The sequence below is a fragment of the Cebidichthys violaceus genome, unplaced genomic scaffold, assembly GCF_023349555.1.
Source record: "Cebidichthys violaceus isolate CVI_PGR_0920_01 unplaced genomic scaffold, fCebVio1.0.p SCAF_28, whole genome shotgun sequence".
Classification (NCBI taxonomy): Eukaryota; Metazoa; Chordata; class Actinopteri; order Perciformes; family Stichaeidae; genus Cebidichthys; species Cebidichthys violaceus.
Window position 1 is genome coordinate 1577294 of NW_027176461.1, and position 22523 is coordinate 1599816.

A 22523-nucleotide genomic window follows, 5' to 3' on the forward strand; every position below is an offset into this window, starting at 1 on the left:
GGATAAAACATTTGTCAGCATCCAACCCACTGATACAAAAGAGACATTTTCTCATATTTCCTACCTTGTCCTCATACCGACGCCACGTTGTAAATTTGCAGACTGTCATCACAGAATCATCTGAGTGTTTCATCTCACCGTGTGCCCTGAAGTGTGAAATATGAGCCAGGATACAACACACAGTAAATGTCTTGTGCATGTTTTGGGTGCAAAGGCATGCTGCTTTGTTTTGAAATGCCATCCACGTGGCTAATGTAGCAACACGGGGTCGTGCTAGGTGCTGTGAGTCAATACGGGCCAGATCCAAGCACCAGCTGTCATACCTGGCCTCGGCCCCGTGCATTCACACAGTCACCTGGCACTTTGTCAGCTCCGCTGGGGACACTGCATCCCTCATAGGGTCAACGTCTATTTTAAAGAAGATCGCTACATGTTCTTAATTTAAGGAAATCAGTTATGGAGACATCTTTACTCACTGAAGTAAAACTATGGTGTTCTTGCACTACATTTCCCAGAGACTTGTGTGTATTCATTGAATTCTAACAAACACTTTGAATACATTTCCATCCTTATAAAACATTTTAAGAGATTTGTTTTTAAATCCTGCAGCATGCATTTTAAGAGATTTCTAATCTAATACTTCTGAAATCTCAATCCAGTCTGTAGTTGGAAGAATAATTTGGCAATTAAAAGGTCTTAAGAGGCTCACTTAAACTTCTAATAGTGTATTTAACAACCTTTTGTAACATTTGCCTTCATTTTTTTACCACGGTTCATTTTGTCAGAGTAGGTGACATCTCAAACAATCAAACATTGATTGGAACTTGGCACTGGGACCAGATCACTGATTGGTTTATGTGCTAAATTATAAATTGCAGGTAATGCAATTCTGAGTATTGCGTGATGGAAGATTTAAATGTGCTTTGCCCGATGTGTGGCCTCTCGGACCACTAAGCGATCAGGACAAGAGAGTATTGAGCTATTGAGATAGATGGCTAATGGACCTTTTTATAACAATCGTAAACAATTATTGATTTTCTCCGCCTGTCAGTGCTGGTTCAACTTCGCTGCGATTAGCCAGAGCCAGAGATCGAGGACTTGATGCTAGTCCGTCACAGCTGGTCTTTGTGCCTTTGAGCAAGGTCAGTGAAGGAACGGATGGATGGGTGGCTTTCCTCTGGCAAAATTCAAGCTGAGTTCAACAGAGTTTACGGCCAAAAAAACAGATTTTCACTTCTGCTTGGGCTGACAATAAATTTCCTCCATGTCGGTATGCGTCCTTGCAGCATGTCGTTATTGTAAAAATGTATTGAACAGAAGAATAAAAATAGCACACATCTGAACTATGAGATCTCAACACCTGGGGCGGGTGCACAGGGCGTGACTTGTGCTATTAATAATGACAATATATTTTAAAATGATGTGTGTCTGGCAGTCAAGGTTAAAGTGTGTCAGTGAAAAGCTCCTGAGCAAGCAGATACCTTGTGACTGATGTTGTGCGCTGAAACACAGCACACCTTGAAAACCCTTTTTGCCTCAGCTACCGTTACCCAAGACACGGGCGATTAGCTGCTCTCTGAAAGACGAGACGTGATTGTTACTTCCTCACCTGAGCAGCACATCCGGAGGCCATTAACGTGAATTAAGATGTTTACCTTTTGGTGAAATCAGCAGCTCTCCGTCAGCGGGTTATTGTCTTGTCCCAACACAGGTCACTGGTTGTTGCCGAGTTATAAATCACCTCGTCCAACATCTCGCACCAGGATAGTCACAGCGAGGACTGGAATATCTGTTGTTGTGTGTATCAGGGATTAGTGTTGATTGTAATCACTGATCCTTCCCGGTCGTAGAGGTCACAGAGCAGGAGGCCGAGCAGAGGCAACAAAACAAACAGCGCGCCCCCCCCCCCCCCCCCCACACACACACACACACACCCTTTCATCTCCTCCCCACCCCCACTGCATGGAATGTGCATGTATGTTTGCTCCGGACCCCCGCTGTTAACTCTCAGGGTCTGCACCACAAAATGTTGCACCGGCTAGTGTATCATCCCAAAGGATGAGTGTCAACAAGCGCAGGTTAATGGTCCAGTGCCTGCATGCTGAACACAGGTAGGTCAGTATGGCTCTGTGGTATCTGCAGGATATTGAAGCATGACACACACACCCCCCCCCCCCCCCCCCCCACACACACACACACACACACACACACACACACACACACACTCTTACGACTGCAATAAAACCATTCTCTGAATATGTGAGTTGGGGGTTGAGTGCAAAGTGAGTGGGGACAGAACGACAGAACTATACACCTGAACAGCAGCTCCAGTTTGGGTTACAAATGTGCAAACCCTTACTAGAATGTTTTACGTTGCTCATTGCAGTCTTGCAGGATTCACAGGGCATTAGTTCGGGTTATCAGGTGGAGTGATCAAGAGCAAAACAATTTTACAGGTGACTGGATAATCCAAAGCCTCAGGCCAAATGCAAGAACTGTGGAAATATGTGAACACAAAGGATTTAGGCTGTCTGATGCACATTAATGTAAATGTAGTCTGTAAAGTAGCATAAATTATTCTGTGTTGGTGACTTGGGTGAAACAAAACAAAACTGTAAACTGCTTGCATAATACTTATAGGTGGAGTTTATAGAGTGAAATATGTGTCATCTGAAACTTAAGCCACTCATATTTTAAGTTATGAAAACAGCCAAACAGCAGTAAGTCGGACTCGTTTTCGGTGAGGGTTGGCCTCCGCCAGGGCTGCGCTTTGTCACCAATCCTGTTTGTGGTATTCATGGACAGGATATCAAGGCGTAGTCGTGGGGAGGAGTGTTTACAGTTGGGTGGGCTGAGGATTGCATCGCTGCTGTTTGCAGATGATGTGGTCCTGATGTCTTCATCGGGCTGTGACCTCCAGCACTCACTGGATCGGTTCGCAGCCGAGTGTGAAGCGGTTGGGATGAGGATCAGCACCTCTAAATCTGAGGCCATGGTTCTCAGTAGGAAACCCGTGGATTTCCCACTCCGGGTAGGGAATGAGTCCTTACCCCAAGTGAAGGAGTTCAAGTACCTCGGGGTCTTGTTCGCAAGTGAGGGAACAATGGAACGTGAGATTGTCCGGAGAATCGGAGCAGCTGGGGCGGTATTGCAGTCGCTTTACCGCACCGTTGTGACAAAAAGAGAGCTGAGCCGCAAGGCAAAGCTCTCTATCTACCGGGCAATCTTCGTTCCTACCCTCACCTATGGTCATGTGGACTGGGTCATGACCGAAAGAATTAGATTGCGGGTACAAGCGGCCAAAATGGGTTTCCTCAGGAGGGTGGCTGGCATCTCCCTTAGAGATAGGCTGAGAAGTTCAGTCATCCGTGAGGGACTCGGAGTAGAGCCGCTGCTCCTTTGCGTGGAAAGGAGCCAGTTGAGGTGGTTCGGGCATCTGGTAAGGATGCCACCTGGGCGCCTCCCTAGGGAGGTGTTCCAGGCACGACCAGCTGGGAGGAGACCCCGAGGGAGGCTCAGGACCAAGTGGAGGGACTATATCTCCAAACTGGCCTGGGAGTGCCTCGGGATCCCCCAGTCAGAGCTGGCTGATGTGGCTCGGGAAAGGGAAGTTTGGGGTCCCCTGCTGGAGCAGGGGACCCCAAATCGGGATCGGGTTGCCCCCGCGACCCGATCCCGGATAAGCGGTTGAAGATGAGATGAGATGAGAAAACAGCCAAAGCCATTTCACTGACTATAATCCTGAAATCATCTCTGACGTTTGGTTATCGTGGCTAAATTTAACAATTTCTTTATGTTTTCCATGCAGAATTCAGTTGACAGTGATCTGAAGCACATGTGATCAGATCACAAATGAAAAGAACAGACTGTGTCTTTTTTTACACATTACACTATAACATCAGATCAGATCTGATGCTTCTAGCTCTGCTGTAAATCTGTCTCTTTCTGTCTCCTTTTCGCTTCCATCTGTCCCGTTGTATTCCGCTGCGGTAGCAAAGCTGACATGATTTGCACAATATCAAACGAGAAGCTTAAATCCCGTCGTGTCGTCTTCGTGTCTTAACTCGCTTACGCTGAGCCGTGACCCCACGCTCTCAGAAGAGGCCTCGTAGGGCACAACATCCTTGAGCATGGTGGCTTTTATTATCTGTGTTGAGTCTAAATCAGAGGCCTTGACTGTATCCTGTAAACTAAAAGCTTTAGTATAACACAATCTACGCTACAGGACAAAACAGGATGAAATAGAGGACATGTTGCTGTTGTAAATAGACAAAGAGGCTGTAGACAGAATACCGTGTAGAGGAAAAGGAAAAAGAGTAAAGGCAAATATTTACCCTCACTGGAGAGCTGTTTGGGTTTCGAGCACCTCGTGTCCAAAGTCCAGAAACTTAAAACTTCACTTCCCCAAACTCTCTCTGCCAGTCGAAACCGAAACAGGCAATACCAGCCAGTGTAAACATAAGCCCCAAGTGAGAAGTCTGGCCCCACAGGTGTTGTTTGACCTTGGATTCCTATACATGCATGTCATTTTTGTTGCTAGAATGAAGAAAGATTATGATGCCTGGACTGTCTGCGGGGAGGATTATAAATCCTGTTGACGCATGTCGTCAAGGCTGGGAAAGCTTCTCCACCGTCTCCCTCTCAGAAATGCGACGCAAGCCGATATAGACGGACCCGCTGTCCTCCCACATGTTGGACTCCCCGTGTGTTGTGTCTCCACAGGCAGAGATAGCGGCAGTGCCAGCTGGATTAAATTCACTGGGACGAGCTCGATGTGTGGGTGTGTGACGTCTTCAAGGATTACACAATGACTCAGCACAATTACTGATACAAGACAACTCTTAAGTCCTAGTGTTAATACTGCTGCGCTATATTTATATAACACTTGTCATATTTATATGACACCTAAGTGGAAATATTAGTGCTTTTAATCTTCACTGCTCAGTGCTATTCTTAGGAGGACTGAATTCTTGACTCTATTTGAAACTTTTTTTCATACTCTGTACATAGTACACAGTACAATATAGGATAGTAGTGCACATACAGAAGTATGTCCTCAACTGACCGCCCGCTAAACACTGTTACTGTTCCCATCCATTCAAGCATGCTGTTAGCACATGATGGAGTTTACAGTGAAAACACCTTTGAAATTCTTTGATTTCAGAGTTCTTGTCTCTAGCCGGCGATCTGTGATTTTGCGAGGTGTACTGTTACTAAAAGATTTTATCAGTTAGCATCCAGATGATGAATCAAGGTATGAAAGTTATTCGGGATTTAATAAGGAAAGGAAAAAAAATTATAATCAGACTGTTATTTTGTTGTAACATAACCCATAAGCTTAGATATTTGTTTTCTATAAACCCCAACAAAGGGAAAAGGCTTTGAGGAGCAGGACTATAACTGGTTTGTTTTGGTAAACTTAATGGGTAATGTTGGCTTGGGTTTGCTGGAGTGTAAATTTCACCGTAATCCAATAAAGAGCAGGATAGAGCTGTTCTGTTATGGTTTCAGTTCAAAAGGTGGACCCAAATGCAAAACACCAGGCAGGCAGGTAAAATGAACAAAAGGTAAATAACAAAACGCTGGTAAAAAAAAAAAAAAAAAAATGACAGGAGACAAAACCGAGGGAGCAGGCTGAGGCAATACGAAGTACAAAGGAAAAAAACACTTTAAACACTGAAAGAGGGAGGGTAGAGAGTTTAGTAAGGAGATATAATAAATACAAAAAGTTACTGTAAATGATTTTGTCTGCATTATACCCATAATGCTATACTAATAATAATTATCTGTGAAGATATTATGTGGTTTATAGGACATTTCAACAGAAAAAATGACAGCAGAGGTCAACAGTGGACGTATTGAGTGAAGGGACCGTCCTGTCCGGTCTGCTCTCTGCAGCATCGTATGCTCACACAAAGGCTCAATGTTTGCATCTTATGCATCCCTCTGAATGCGTCCCACCCCGTCCACAGAGAAGCTAAGAATAGCAGGCTGGATGAAATGTTTCAAGGCCCTCGGGGTTGTGCGAGAGAGGCACATTGGTCCTCCTGTGCGCTCCCTGTTAAAGGTTTAAAGGTTTGTACTATTTTTTCCCATGAAACAGCAATAATATGAGGAACACTGTGTAGAGCATAAAAAAGGACAACAAGAAGAACAGCTTTACCAGTGAGGTGAATGAGTGCAAATGTTTTTTTCCATACTTTAATTTACAACAAATTGTATTTTCAGATTGATTTCTTTCCTTCCAGGCAGGCATTATTTTCTGTTTATGCATAGTTAGCATGAAATTTAATTTCAAACTTTATTACATGAAGTTATTCATTTGAGTAAACATTATTCAGCTGTAGTTATTTAAATTATTTAGTACGGTAATGCAGTTGTGAGCAGAGACAATTTAGAAAAATCGTACTTCTTTGTGTGTTCAAGGGCTCCGATAGGTCAGACTTCAGAAAGGAAAACAACATTTTAAAAACAAAGCTAAGAAAGATTATTAAATTCTACATATGATGAGAGAACAAATCATGTCTGAGTAACTCCAAGTTGATTTCCATTCTGGGTTGAAATAAAATGAGAATCAATGTCTGCCTAGAATTAGGGGAATTATTTCGAAAAAAGATTAAGATATGCTTTGAAAAATTAGTAAATTGTCATTTCAAGTTAATGGTGTTTCAGCAGCAAGCAAGACATTTTGCAGGTCTGCTTCTTATTGATTTCAAGTTAATCAAACTCAACAACAAATAGATACCAATAGAAAGAATAGAAAGACAAAATCATGTCTTTAATGAATTAGTTATTTTTTACACGCAAATGAGCTTTTCACAGCAAATGTATTGCTGTGTCAAACACAAGTAAAATTAATACATTTAATAACAACTGCGTTCCACTCAGGTTTACCAGTTGTAACTCATTACACCTGAGCTTTTCCTGCAATGTGTCGAGTCAAAACTACATCTAACTATAAAGAAGTTAAATCTCTTCCACGGAAGGTTTAGTGGATTTCACATTTCACTGGGAATTTCATGTGGCGTAACACTGAGTGAATAAATAAGTCAGGTCATCCACGCTCACTGTCTATACATTTAGTGAGCTAAAGACTTGATGGCTTGTTACACTCAGTAATTGTAGGCGATGTGACATTGACAGAGTGCAGGTTCATTCATATCTGACATCAGGGTGTGGTGGTGGGGGTTAACGTTTACACTGTGGACCCCCCACCCCACCCCGCTGCCCCTCATTTACATCACCATCTGATTACATCATCTCCCACTGGGACTGGTGAGACATCCCAGCGTCTCCTCATGATTGGTCCACTGCTGTAGCATCCTGTCCATGCCGCAGTCCAAGCTGCCGTTAGATAAACTGTGGAGCTTTTGTGAAAAGGCAAAGACCTCCCCCTCCGTTGTTGTCTCTGAGTCTGTCTGTATCTGCCACTGTCACGGTTAAAATTCAACAACACTGCAAGAGAGTTCAGTCAAAGTTAACGGCTTTAACTTGCAGACAGTAATCTTAAGATTGACTGAAGCAATGAAATACAAGAATGGTTAAAGAAGCCGAGCTTTGATCATGTGTCTCGCATAGTTTTGAGCCTGTTTTTACCCTCCAGGTAAGGTTTCACCTACTTAAGTGGGATGTAATAAGCTCAAATCATCCCCAGAGTGTTTCGCTATGGTGACGCACGGGTCATCTGAGCATGATTAACGTCATTATCAATGAAGCTGGTTTTTATTTAAGCTTGTTGGTTTTGAAAGGTGCTTAGATGTCATGTCAGGCAGCATTAACATTCTGATGTTCAGCCGAGTGTGTTATTGTGCAGGTGCTTTGCAGGTATTTGGTCATAAGCCAAAGGTAAGGTACAAATATAAATGTTTCAAGGCAATCAAATAGTTTGAGACATTCACAATCTCCAAACCTCATGGTGGGACAACAGGATCACTTAGGAGATCATCAAAGTCGATAGGCTTCATCCTCTGGGGATCATGAATGTCTGAGCACTGAGAATTTTGTGGGAAATAGATATTGAGATATATCAGTCGTGACCATGCCGCTAGCATGGCTAAACACATCGGGGAGCCACACCGTTGTAGTGGGTTGCATGTTCTTTCAGAGCCACTAACGGGGCTACCATCATTTATTTTGAGTTAAATGAAACTACATATTTGTAATCTGTCTTTATAGATTTACATCGTCAGCATGAACAAATGGGCTTTGGGTTTAGTGCGGCAGACAGAGTAGTGAAGTCAGAAAGTATTGAGAGATGGACTTTTTTGGGGACACCAACCTTATCTTTAAACACATGACAACACGGCAACATTTAAGTTTGTCATTTGACTAAAAATGAATTCTTAGGTGAAAAGGTACACCAGAGCGTTTATCCCACGCTGGCCAAGATTAGTTTCTATTTTAATTAGAGAAACAAATGGCTTTTCTGCTATACAGCAAATGCACATACTATCAGACCAAACAATGAAATGGGGATTTTTTTGTAGGAACAGAATGAGGCATAAACAGGCACTTTGTATGCAACGAGTCAGACTGGAGCTCCACTGTTCAGCCAAACACTGCACTTGCTAATTGTGAGATTTCAGAGTTAAGTTATTCTGCTTTGAGTGGTTCAACAGCTTTATCTGTTTAAACGGAATATTTTACAGCTGCGTTCATTGATGTTTTTTTACTACAACTTCATCTTCAGCATAACTTTTTTTGTTATTTTCTTCCACAGGGATTCTCTGTTTTGCCGGCTTGACATTTTTGAGCAAATAGAATAATTCATCGTCCTGTTTTGGTCCTTTAATTTGTTTTATACGGTTCAGTGTGGGAGATAATTGTGTTCATATCATTTGCAGTAAATGTCATCAAACAATGAAAGTACTAGAATCGGGAAATCACTTTTTTAAATTATTCATAGTCAGCTTTCAGAAGCCTCTTTAGCCTTTTGGAAAAACAAAATGGTGGAGGCGCAGGAAGGGGAACAGCACACTTTTCTTTGTTCCAGATGGTGATACGTGGGATGTTGTTGTCCTCAGTTCTCATTTCACCTGTCATTACCCTCACAAATAGAATTCCCTGTTAAATCTGCATTTCCATCACCGGATGCCTCTATTAGAACAAAAAAAAACTAGAGCTAATGATTGGAAAAGATTGCCTTTTCATTCATTTAGAGACTCACACACACACACACACACACACACACACACACTGGGACTTCCTACTAGAGAGTTTGTGATGGTCCTGTTCTGTCTTGTGGTTTTATCGTTGGCCTTGATCTCTATTTGCAGCCTTTGTTCATTGTAAAAACACATTTTGATGTTTGTTTAAAGTGCCTCAGAAATAAATCCGGACTTAATTTTGAATGCCATTGATCTTACCCTCATTATAACCCCGTTTACTCAAATTTCCCAAAAGGCCTGTTTGAAAGAAACTCAATGTCACGTCACATCTGAAGACCTTCCCATTGATCGACTTGATCTCTCAGAGGTTTTGTGCTTCATACAAATGAGCAACAGGCTTCAGAAGACAAGAGCGGAGACGCTCATGACAACAGAGCGTGATTAAGAAACTGATGAGTGGAAGTTTCCTGGCTGCTCGTCAAACGCAATGAACAAAGTGAAGAGTTATGATTCTCCAAGTGAATGAAATGAGCTTTGTGTGACTCATGCTGTGACTCTGCCTCCATAAGTGAAGCCAGCAGGAGGCTCGCCCAGCACAGCAGCTGCTTGTCTCTCTGTCTAAACAACATTTATAACACGCTGTACGCAACCACAAACTGCTTATGTTTTTAAAATCCATCAGGAAGACATATTGTCGTCCTGCAGATTAGCTCCAACTTTCCAAAAACTTCTTGGGAGGGAAATTGTCTTGTAGTCTTTTCAGAGGATGAGTTACATATTCATATAACAAATGGGTTGAAATTAAGCATGTATCCATAGAGGATATTTAAAAACTTCTTACTATTGAGTTCAAGTCACCTCCAGACGTTAATATCATGCAACTAATGGTCAAAAACTCACGTTTTTTCTCTCAAACCGCCAGTGTAGCATTTAGGGGAATCTATTGATATAAATGGAATATAATTTTAATACGAATATTTTCTTTAGTGTATAATCATCTGAAAATTAAACTTGCTGTGTTTTTGTTAGCGTAGCATGAGCCCTTCATATCTACATAGGGAGCGGGTCTGCCATTTTTCACCGCCATGTTTCTACATTAGCCCAGAACGGACAACCCAAACACTGGCTTCAGAGAGAGCCTTTCCCATTTTTGTGCAGGCCCCTGTAGTCTTCTTACACTCACACAGAAGAAGCTGGTTGCAATCTGCAACCTTACCACCAAGATATTGCTAAATCCGACCCACTGGCCCTCTAAATGCCCCAGTTAGTAATTTCAAACCTGCATTACCTGTTTTGTTTTACCACTAGGGGGCAACAGAAATAAGGCGTAAACACAACATTGACATATTATAACCTTATAAAGTTGATATGGCAAACTTGTTAGCAAACAGTTTTGCAGTGTATTTTCACATCCAGCTGATGCAATACAATATCATTTTAAATCATGTTTCTGATGAAAATAAGTCCATTATACACTCTTTTTAGCTCAGTTTTGGTCTCCACCAACTCCTGAGGGAAATATCTGGCTCTTTAGCTGCTAAATGCTCCACTGTGATCACTAGCTAGTGGCTCATTTTCTTTTTTTCTGCTGAAAACAACTGCCTGCTGTTCATGAAAACGATGCTAATAATGAGACTGATAGCTAAAAGACACCTCAAAGGTCAGAGGGGAACTGCAGAGATGTGTGAGAATTCTTGGTGGATTCAGCACTATATGGCCCATTTTAAAGCCAGAGAAACTTTTTTTAGAGCACTGATCGCAGGCTTTAAGACTTTCTAAGAGTTTATTACAGTTGTAAATCCTCTCCTTTCCCATTAAAACAAGTCTAAACTTTGGGACAACCCTGGCACACGACTGAGTTACGATGAAGCAAAACACCAAAGGAAGGTCCCTGTTTCAAAACAGAAAAACACACCTGAGGGGACATTCCCCGTACGTGATTAAACAGCATCCTGGTGTTGAGTCAGCGCTGCAGGCTCGTCAGGTGTTTATCACCAAAGCTGGAGTTCCTGGCTTTTGATTGGCTCTCCAGGTTATTTGTCCCAGTGACGCTGCTTTGAGTGGCCTTCCTCTGACTTAATATCAACATGACAAGACATGAGAAGACAACGCATTCCTCTTAACTTGAATCAGTTACTCCTGCGTGGTATGAAGTTTAGGACGAAGCAGGTGATAAGGATGTTTACCCGCCTTGCTGATCAATCATGCTTCGCAAGCATCTACACTGCCGCCACACACCCCAGTTTAGATGTGTGGCAGGCTGTAATTATAGTCCTGCTAACTGTTTATTTCATTTTAAAGGCTTGTTTTTTTTTACAGCTTTGTCCTTCATTGTAAATGTGCTTTACGGTATCTGGCAGGCTGGTTGTTGGTGGGATACAAAGATCAACAAAGGGAAGTTTGTGAGCTATTAATCCCGTGCAGGTCGGCCTGTTTCTCTGTCATCCAGTAATGGGCTAATTAAGGACAACAGTAACCCGCGGGAGCGCCACCCACCTTGTGTGAACCATACCTGTTGTCTATATTAGGAGGTATGCTTCAAAGACTTTTCTTTTTTTAATGTTGATGACGTTGAACAAACTGCTGGGTCAGGTTTCCAAAATAATCTTTATCAATTAGACGCCACTAGGAAAGGGTGATCTCAGTTTAAATGGGTTAATTAATGTTAATTAGCAAAAGCAAAAACTTATGAAAAAAGATTGTTTCAAGCCTGTGAAGGTGTAATTTATTGTGAAATATTACAGTTAAATTCTGTGAATTTCTGGATATTATTTACAGTGTAGCATCAGCTGCAACATCATTGTTACTGTCGTCATTACTGATTCTGTCGAAATTTACTAAAATCATCTTTATTTTTGCAGTAACTTTTGTGCGACAATATCAGAAGACAGGAGGACTAGCATTCTGTGTATTTGCCAAATACTCTTTAATTTATTTCTCTGTTAGTTCTGGTTATATTTATTTGTCTTGTCCAAAAGTGAACTATGTTTTTCAAACATTGTTTTTCAAGTTGAATTTAATCAGAAGTGAATCTAAACACCTGAGGTAACTTGTATATTGTATATTTACTTGTGATTTGTCACTCTAAGGGCCTGTTGTAGTTTCTCCTCTTTAAAGAGGTTAGGCAATGATTAGCTGGGGCCTTGTTTCCTCTCTGGGAGCCCCCCCCCTCTGGCTGTCGCTGTGTGATCTCGTGCTGTGCGTTCAGCCCGGCCCCCTCCTCCTCCCACCATCAATATAATACTTCAGTGATCAAACCTTCGGCTTCAAAGCACCTGTAGACCAACTCCCCCCTCCACACAACCACATTAACCTGTCTGTCCCTACTGAAAACTGATTCTTACTGGCTGTCAGACTCTTTTTCTCAACCAGTGAGTATTAATGAGAACCTTTGATGTCTGAAAAAACAACCTACCTACTGTAACACCTAACAACAGTTTCTTAAAATCTACTTCCATTTATGTTTTAAGTAACCTTTAACACATGTGGAAGACCATCCGTAACAAAAAAAGTCATGCTTTCAAATTATGAGTTACATTCAGCTTCTCTTTTAGGATTTGCATAATTTCAGATCAGTGAAAGAAAGAAATGGAGGACAAGAAAGGTCAGAAGGAAGGAAAGATAGACATGAAAATGACTGGTAATGTTTGTTTATATTTTACATAATTTTGATTTAATATTCCATTAATTGTAGGGTAAATAGTTGGATTGTGTAGTTGATTTCCAGAAGAATCTCTTAAAAGAGATAATCATTTCTAACTCATTTATTACTGTATATATATATATATATGTTAAACTGATTGGCTATGCTCTGACTAAAAGACTCTTGCTAGTAATTAATTGGAATTAATAAATTAGAAGTTTTCTAATCAAGCACTATCTCTTTTCTTGAAAATAAGTAGGCTACCAGATTACATTGTTCCGTCCAGGAAATTTGTCGTAGATTACTGGAACATTACAGGCCCATGAACCAGTTACAGAACCAGTTTAGCTACCGTTGCCTGTAATGGTTCCTTTCAATCACTTCAACTCAATATGTGGTAAAGAGTATTGTTTGTTTGCTCCAGGCAACACTAGTCGAGGTTTTTACTTCAGCCAGTCTGGCACCAAATCTGGACACCACAGGGTTCTGTAAACAATCCTCGCCTGTAGATATGTTTACAGCTTTTCCTCAGGAAAAAAAAACACACTTCATTGTATCCATGCTGCTCCTGATAATCGGCCCGCAGGTCACAATGCCTGATCTGAAGCCGGCTGAGGTCATCCACTTCCTGCTAATTGTCAGGGAAATCAGTGTGGTAGTTGTGATAAACTTTGACAGGAAACTGGTAGACTGTGAGTTCTGAGTGGAGCTGGAGCCAATGGGGACTGGGAATATGGTTAGGCCTGGAGGTGGAAATGATCATGGTGGTGGAGATGGTGGTAATAGCATTGGGAATGTTGTTGGTTTCCTTATCCACATTTCAGTTCCAATGCTTAAAAATAAACTGTGCAGCTCTTTTTATGGCTCTGTAACTTTATTTTTTTGAAGCAAACAGAAAATAGGTTTTGAGCAATAGATGTGTCATGCTGTCCACTTTCTATTTCAGGGCTTTAACGGTGCAATTTTCTCCTCCTAAAACGAAAGCCTGCTTTTAAATGGTAGTGTTATCCGCTAGTGGTCCTGATTGCTTGGCTGAATGAGGAAATTCCCCGTCTAAATGCAGAACGAAACCACCTGCCTGTAAGCTAAACACAGCCACAAGACAATAAGGAAAAACTGCAGACTGAGGGTAGAAAGTACAAGATCTTATCTGATGGTCAAGGATAGGGCAGATTAACTCCATTTCAACCCAGGCTCAGGGACAATCCTGCATCACATTTGCTATCTCATGGCTGAACTCCCGTCTTTGGGACCTCGCTGACTCTACAGACACATGAACGCCTTACAAACAGCCCCTGGAAGGACGCGTGGAATAAACACTGCTCCTAAACAGAACCAGATGTTCCTCCAGCTATGAAGCGGAGAGCGCTGTGATCCGGCTCTGGGTTGGGCTGTTCCCCAGCGTCACCGAGGCAAACCAGCTCCAGCTTTAGGCCTTAGCAAAACAGGTCTCTTCCTGTGCCTCACATGAGCAACTATTCCTATTCTGAGGCCCTTTATTCTGCGATTTATGCATTCAATTTAGAGGATATTAATGCTGTGAGCGACTGAAGTGGTATCTTTGAAGTGACCTGTTGACTCCAGGGTCTGTTACTTCAGTAGAAGTGTGTAACTAGCCTTTAAGTGGCCTGAGCTGTAGTCTCCAATTATTTCTTTTACTTGGACCGACATATTTGCTGGATGACAAACTCAGATTCTAACCTACGCACGAATGAAAGAAAGGAGACTAAGAGTAAGTGAGGGACAGTGGTGCATTCAGCTAAATGCTAACATTAGCATGCTAACACGCCCATGATGCTAAAGACCGGTAAAGGCAGGATGTTTTCAATATTGACTATCTTAGTTTAGCGTCTTAGCATGCTAACATTCGCTAGTTACCGCTAAACACAAAGTATAACTGAGGCTGATGGGAATGTCATGAGTTCTGCTGGTATTTGGTCATAAAGTATTGGACAAATAAATAAACAACATTTGACCTGCTGGTGGCGCTAGAGGAAATGTTAAGGGATCACTGAAGTTATTACAATCCATCCTTAAGGAGCCACGTATAATTTCATGGCAATCCATCCATAGCTCAGATATTTCAGTCTGGACCAAAGTTGAGGCCCAACCATACTAAATTTGCCATCCAGTCAGTTAAGGTGAAAATCAGCAAAATGTTCACTGACAACATATTTAACTTGTGCTTACTTATTATGCTTAACTGATCATTATTTAGGGTGTTAATGTGTTGAGTTAACTCAAATGAATTAGTTATGGTGAGAGAAGGATCTTGAGTTAGTTTCAATATTAATTATTGAAAATGTCAATATTTGATTGTTTTTGGCAGATGATTATGGACTTGATAACGTCGAATGTATTCCAGGAGTCAAAGTTTCCTCGTAGTATTTAAATGTTTCTGGGAGACAGGGTTGGTAGGAGTTTAAAGTTATTATTGTCTTAAGGAGACAACAAGGCCCTTGATATTTTATAAGACTGTGAACCTGAGGCTCTAATGACAGTCCATAAAAGATTTGAGATGAAAACCTTGATGGCTTTCTTGGCAGGGGAAACATGCTTTTGTTGTAACTCAAAACTTGGGCTGGGGAAGTTTTGGAGAGGCAACAACCTTGTGGGATTAGTCTCCATGGCCCATGTATGTTTTCTCTGAAAACAACAGATTTTCACATTCCGCAGCATCATTTATTCATCTGACAAGCATTAGATGATGATTATTAGATGATGCAAATTATTTTCCTCTTGGGTGGAGTCTGGCTTTTTTTTTTTTTGTTCAGTTTTCTTTTCTGTTCCAGGATGAAGTTTTGAAATAAAGCGAACATCCAGTTTGTACAGACTTGACTGGATCCACCCTCGTTCTTTGGGAGGAAACCGCCTCCATTCCCTTCAAATTGAGATTTAGAGCCGCAGCTTCGAGCTTGCTGTTACACAACTGGTGGGTTGGAAAGCAGCATACGGACATGCTGATGTTAACTACATACGCAGCACTTTCCGCGGGTCAAACCTCAGCCTCCAAACCCACAGACTATCTATTAGACTCAAAATGAAGCCGTTCATTTGTGCTTGTGGTACAGAATTCCATTTGAGTTACAGTAAAAAACAAAACTTTAGCTTTGTCATGCTACAGTAAATGATGAAGAATCAGCTCTCAGCAAAAGCCAAACCCTGTGACTCATACATGTGGCTGTGTAGCAATCATGTTCATATTTAAATTTTTCCGTTTAGTATATTCATGCCACATGTACTTCATATGGAATGGATCAATGGAAAAGATTTTCCAAGTTCACATTCATTCCCTCGAAAAAATTGGACATAAAAAGTGGATGTAGTCACTGATGTCACCCGTTAGTTTCTGGACTACAGTTTTTAAGCCTTGAGTTTGGCATTTTTGGTGTCGCTATCTTGATTTTTGGCCGTCGCCATCTTGACACAAGAGGGTGGAGCTAAGAACAACCGAATACTGAATAACACACATTGTTACCTGAGGTTGCTGCCTGGTCCTTCATCAGGAAGTAAATGGGTTTCTTTGAATGCGTTTTTGGTTAGATGCCTGAAATAAGGTCTGTGGATTACTCAAGCTTAAGAGATTTTAACATTTTGTTCAAAGACATAAAATAAATGCCCAGTGAAAAACCCTCTCGTGAATTTTAAAGGCTTTACATGTCTTTAAAAAGGCGGTTGCTAGCAAGTTGTCATGAGTTAGCTTTTTACTTCTGGCGAATGCATTTATACTTCAAAAATAATAAAAAAAGGTGTTGATTTGTGAAGATTAACTTGATGAACAGAAGGTGTAGGTATCATAAACGTGGTAATAATCCAAAATCCAAAGGAAAAATCCCATTGGCTTTTTAACTTCCTGGTTGGCCTACAAAAATACAGCATCCCTGCAGCACTCTGTTACAAATATCTACGCTTTTCCCCACTGGGGTGCCTGTATTTAAGGTCAGTACAATATGATTTGTGGAACAAATTTCATGAGTAAAGTAACTGACTTGAAAATTATACAATTATCCAGTCATACCATATTTATCCACTGGCCGCTGTACAGCAAAGTTACCAAGGCTTGCTCTTCCTTCACTAGACTCAGACTAAAACTGACTTTACTGAACTTGTGTATGATGTACAGAGGTTTCCAAGCGGACAGAGACGTCTGGATGACATGTGACAATTGCGCAGCTTTATGAGTTTCCAGGAAGTGTGAAATTTGTTAAAAGTTTGACACCAAAGCAATGCAAGGGAAGGAAAAAGTGTGGTTATGGTTACTGTGGGAAATCAGCTTTTGATGGCGTATCTTGTGTCAAATAGAGAGTCCTACAAGCCAAGCTGTAAGTGCAGTGAAGGAATGTGAGCCTCCCGCAGTTTCAACGCTGTCCTCCATTTGTCCTCACCATGTTCTCCCCTAATCGTTAAGACACAAACCACCAATAACAACGCTCGAGTGAATTCATATAGCTGCGGCAGCGTTGATACTGTACATCGTCCCACATCAAGAGGGGTCACGAGTTTGTTCCCCACCACAGCCAATATGTCTGTCATCAGCCATGAGCTGAAAGGCCAGAATGCAAATCTGATGCCAAATAATTAGCCTTGTACAAATCCCACTGTGCTGTGATAACGCTCCAACCAAACTAGTTGGCGTATAAATCTTCAAATAACCCTCTATTATCGTTCCGACGCGCTGGCACGGCCCACAGAACAACAAAAATAACAAGAGTCGTTTGGCGCCCCAAACATCTCATGCATCTGTCGTCCATGCTGAGGCTTTGATAGTTTCTGAGTCGCCCGCAGAGAGAACCAGATTCCTTTTCTCAAAATAGCCGGCTGTTAAAGTAGATGATGTTTAAATTTGCACTCTGTTGAGGAGACGCAGTAGTGGGAACTCCCCACATGTCATTTAATGTGGGAATGCACATAAACATATGACATTGGTAAAAACAAAGTGGTCAGAAAGGGAAGATTTCCATTTTATATTTAGTGTCAGAAGGATGTTTACACTGTTTTCTTAGTTGCTTCTTCTTCTCGAGTTATCCAGATGGGATGTTTTACAAAAAGACGAGAAGAATTTTGTAGGAAAACTCTTGAGGAGTATCTTTTCGTAGGATATCAGTGAATTAAGTGAATGTACAGTGGAAGTTGCAGTTTGTGCAGAAATAAATGCTGCAGCTCCTCAAGACCAACAAAGGTTTCCTGTGTTTTGTTTTTCGGCCCTAGAGACCAAAACAACGGTGTCCCCCCCCCCCCCGTGTTTTCCGATCGTGATCAGAAAGCCGAAACAGGTTGGTTTGTTCGTTCTGGGCTACTGTGGAAACAACCGGCCTCGAGAGGAGCATCCACTCCATATGTAGGTATAAACGGCTCATTCTAAGGTAAGTCAAAAACAACAAAGTTTATTTTCAAATTTAAGAAAACATACCTAATAATATTATATTCCATTTCTGCCCATAAATCCCCCTAAATGTTACACACTGTTCCTTTAATTAAGCATTAAGACGGGATAAGAATCTGCTGCTAGCTAAAGTGATGCCCAAGTTCTCAGGGTAGGAAAGAGCATGCCTTTCAGTGAAACATAATTTACATTCCGCCTCAAACAAAACTGTTTCTTAACCTGGAAGAACATTCTTGTTGTATGAATGTTGACCCAGGCTTTGTTTCAGCGAGTAAATGTTTGTGCAAAGACATGTCAGTGACACACAGACAATACGACTGATATTTGTCAGACAAACACTGTTGTCAAAGTGCATCTTTCAAATCCGGCACTCTGTTTAACCTGTATGTTGGCTCGACATGTCTGGACCTGCAGATGACTTTTACTGAAGGAGTGAACGGAGCCGCATCCTCAAACACAGGCACTCTGACAAACCAATAAGCTAATCTCTCGTGACTCTTTTGTAAGGTATTTCATTTGGGATTCTTCCAACTTGAGCTTCTTTAAATACTTCTGGTTCTCTTTCACAAGCGTAAAAATTTTTTTTTTAAATGGGATGCTGAAGAACTAGTCAAGATAAAAGGTCAAAGCTCAAAAGAGGAATTTATGCATCTCAGAATTTTTTGTTTTTTGGGTGGAACAAGGCCAGTTTGGTGTGACCAGTAAAAAGTAAAAAGAGCATAGGTGGGTGATTGGGTTACGCTGCTGTGAGGGAGGTAGCAGGATGTCAGGGGAGCTGTGAACAGGTTACGGCCTGTCCTGCATTTAGAGCGCTGGATCCAAGCTGACATGAAGGAATGTGTCTCCATATAGAGCGTGAAATCGCTGCAATGCAATCTGCTCTGTAAGCTCAAACACGATGACCAAAAGATGAAAAAAACAGTCTCGATTTGTGTGGCGTGAAGAGCTCAAATTTTATTTTTAAGTAGTAATATTGTGACTGTGGTAGTTAAATTCCAGGTATGTTGAAAGAGAACAATAAACAGACGTCAGTGTGAGATTTTGAACATATGTTTCTCAAAGATTCAGGCCTGGATTCGTTAAACTTAAAGTTTATGGATGTCTTCACAATATGTTATTTGAGTTGGATTTATTCATTTGCTGTTGTCATTTGTAGAATTCCTGTTTTCATTAAATACGGTTTAAACATATCAAAAATTCCACTGAAACTTTCAGTTTCATAAGCAGATATATACTATATTTACTATATTATGTACTCAGAGTTTCACCTCATAAATACTGCAAATGGGGTACTAGCTTCATAGGTTCATTTTACAAAAAACTCCAATTTAAAACATGAACATTTTCTGCAAGTTGAGGGGCGGGCATCATGTTTTGAACGCTTCATCAGGAGAACAGGTTGCAGGTGTGATATAGTACTCAAATCATGTGATCACAAGGTCCAGGTTATTCTCAAGTGAAAAACTAAAACCAAACTAAAAATATTTAGTTGTATTTAGTCTACATTGGACAGTTTACGTACATTTTCTTTCATTGTGTTAATTCTATATTGGGCTTAGTTTACAAAACAAAAGCCTATAGGTATGCTTCACATTTTACCAACATTATGAATATAAATAAGCCTTTAACAGCCTCAAAATTCACAAGAAGTTTAAAGCATTCACATACTTTCAGTAGCTTCTTCGACACATCAGACAATAGGTTTTGTTATGACAGGAAATCTCTTATTAATGAACAAAGCCAGAACAGTAGTGATTCAGTGTAAAAGTTGCTCTTTCCATCAGACAGGAAGGGAATCCTTCGAGGAGACAAACAGCAGTCATCGTGGCGTGAACCCTCCTGACCTCGGCTGCCTGGGACTCAACCTCTCACCTCCTGACTGACCCTCAGCGGCTGCTGTGGAGTCGATTGTGGTACCAGAGGGCTGGAGGCGAACCCCTTTAGTCAGGAGAAATTCATTTTCTGCATGCAGCAGGAGGAATGTCACGGTCCAGACAGTCCGGAGTTGCCCCTTGGGAGTTTAGGAATTCGGGCACCTGTGAAATTCCCTTTAGTCTCTTCAGTGGAGGCGTCAACCCTCCTAATTCCCTACCTCCAGTAGAGAATAGGAAGATGTTTGATTTGTCTTTCATGCGAGGGAAAAACAAATCAATGAGGTTTTCCACATGTGTTTGGTGTTCAGCAGCTGTGAAAACCACCTTCTCACCATCTGTTTGTAGTTTTTCTCTCTTTTTAGTTAAAAATGGATGTGAATTACTTTCAGCGAACAGTGACTGAATGTAATGCAGGAAAAGTTGAGTTAAGGTTTCATCACCTTGTATCACAAACTAGCTGCAGCCATGCTAGCAGCTCTGTGAGGCTGTATATGTAGAGTTAGAGTAGTAGAGTTAGCCTTTCAATTAGCCTCTGAATAGCTTATGCTAATGATTAGTATACACATATCCCAGTCTTGCATATAAACTCAAATCCACAAATGTTTGTGAGAGTTTATATTGTATTTGTCACCATAATAGACCCTTAACAGCACTAACCTAATTATAATCATACTAAAAAGCGTGCTAGCTAACAAGGTGGGCTACATTTTTAAGTAAGTAAGCTTGCTGGAATTATAAAGCTAGCTAGCTAAGTAACCAGGCCTTAAATGAGTAAAATTGAACCACTTAACGCTTCGTCCACACACTCTTGTCACAGCTAAGGAAAGCGCATTGCTATCGACAGATAATTAGCCATCAACACTAATTCACCACGTTTTTTTAATGTACTGATGTCTTTATTTCAAGTCTAAAGAAAAGAGAGAAAAGTGCAGACCAGATCCACTGCTCTGTTCTTTTAAAATGAAAGTCCAAGACATATAATATTTGTATGTGAGTATTTTGCATTTTCGTGCTGTTTATTCGTCATGCCAGCTGGGTTGTGTGAAGGCCTTTATGTCACTGACCGGCCTCTTTTCCATAGCAAAAAATAAGCTGGGGCTAGACAACTTTTTTTTTTTCACATACAGTAAAAGTATGTATTAATGTACCAGCAAATATACATACTGTAAATGCTAACATCAGCATGCTAACGTGTTCACAATGACAATAACATGCAGGTATATCGTTTATCATGTTCACCGTCTTTGTTTAGCATGTTAGAATGCTAACATTAGCTAATTAGCACAAAACAGCTGAGGCTGATGGGAATGTCGTTAGTTTTGCAGCTATTTGGTCATTAACCAAATTATTGGACTAATTAAATGAAAGACCTGATGATTGCACTATGAAAAGTTAACGTCTGTACAAATGGCAATCCATCAAATAGTTGTCGAGATATTTCGCTTAAAATCACAAATGTGCACCTCATGATGGCGCTAGAGAGAAAAAAAAGGGTTTATTTGAGTAGGATTTATGTGTACATCACAATCCAGCCAACAGTTGTTGAGATATATCAGTCAGGACAAAAGCAGTGGATCGACCAATCGACTTTTCTATCCATAGAACTAAAAAACACTAAAAGCTTATATTTTAAGCTGCTGTGAAATATTTTCCTGTATGGTTTAATGTCGGTCTGGAACAGTTTTAAAAGAGAACATATGTAAGTATGTGTCTATCAATAAAATGTAAGTGAGTGTAAATTAATGAACGTGTAAGATGTGATGAAAGGCACAAGTGTTCCAGAAAACACACGGGATCTTTTAAAACACCTTATAAACCACATCAAACACCATAGCAGAGTTTTATCGCCCTCAGACTACAGTAGTTTTTTCATATTAGAACAGTGGTTGGAGTTTAAAGAGGAGAGTCTGTGAACTTCACAGGACGACAAAACTGGACCCTTTTGATGTGCTGCACAGTCGAATCAGTGTCAACTGTGCCTGCAGCCCGGACAACGTGTTGGTGTCACATTTCATAATCTGTGTGTGCAAAACCTTTGAAGCAGCGTGGCTCCACTTCATGAATGACAACAGAGAAAAAAAAGGTCTCTGCAGAAATAGTTGTATGCACTCAAACACAACCAACGGACGACTGCTTTTAGAGGGGAAAAAAAGCTCTAAAAACCTGCCGTACACTACCTGCTCAGCAACAAACTGGTGTACATACTGTAGTGGAGCATTTAGCAGGAGCCAGATGTTTCACTCAGGAGTTGGTGGAGACCAAAAACAGAGGAGAGACATTATTTGCTAAGATGTTCACCATATTAAGTATATAGGGTTAAAATATACAAGTATTTACAGCTTGTTGCACTAACCACAAATCAAATGGTGCAGGTCTGAATCTTGTGAAAAATTGCACTAAAAGCCAGTGGTTAGACACATCACCTTACAAACAGTTTTTTTGCACTTTGCCCCAGTGTAGAAGATTAAAGAGGAAGCTGTGATCTATGAAACCAGAAAAGATGGTGGTGATAAACA

General features: G+C 41.0%; 1 long non-coding RNA gene across 1 annotated transcript; it reads left to right on the top strand.

Moving 5' to 3' along the window:
* The first annotated feature begins 17999 nt into the window (after positions 1-17999).
* LOC137880423 (uncharacterized) lies at positions 18000-21750 on the top strand. Its single transcript, XR_011103808.1, has 2 exons — positions 18000-18113; positions 19918-21750. It is a non-coding gene; the product is annotated as an uncharacterized lncRNA (long non-coding RNA).
* The last annotated feature ends 773 nt before the right edge of the window (positions 21751-22523 follow it).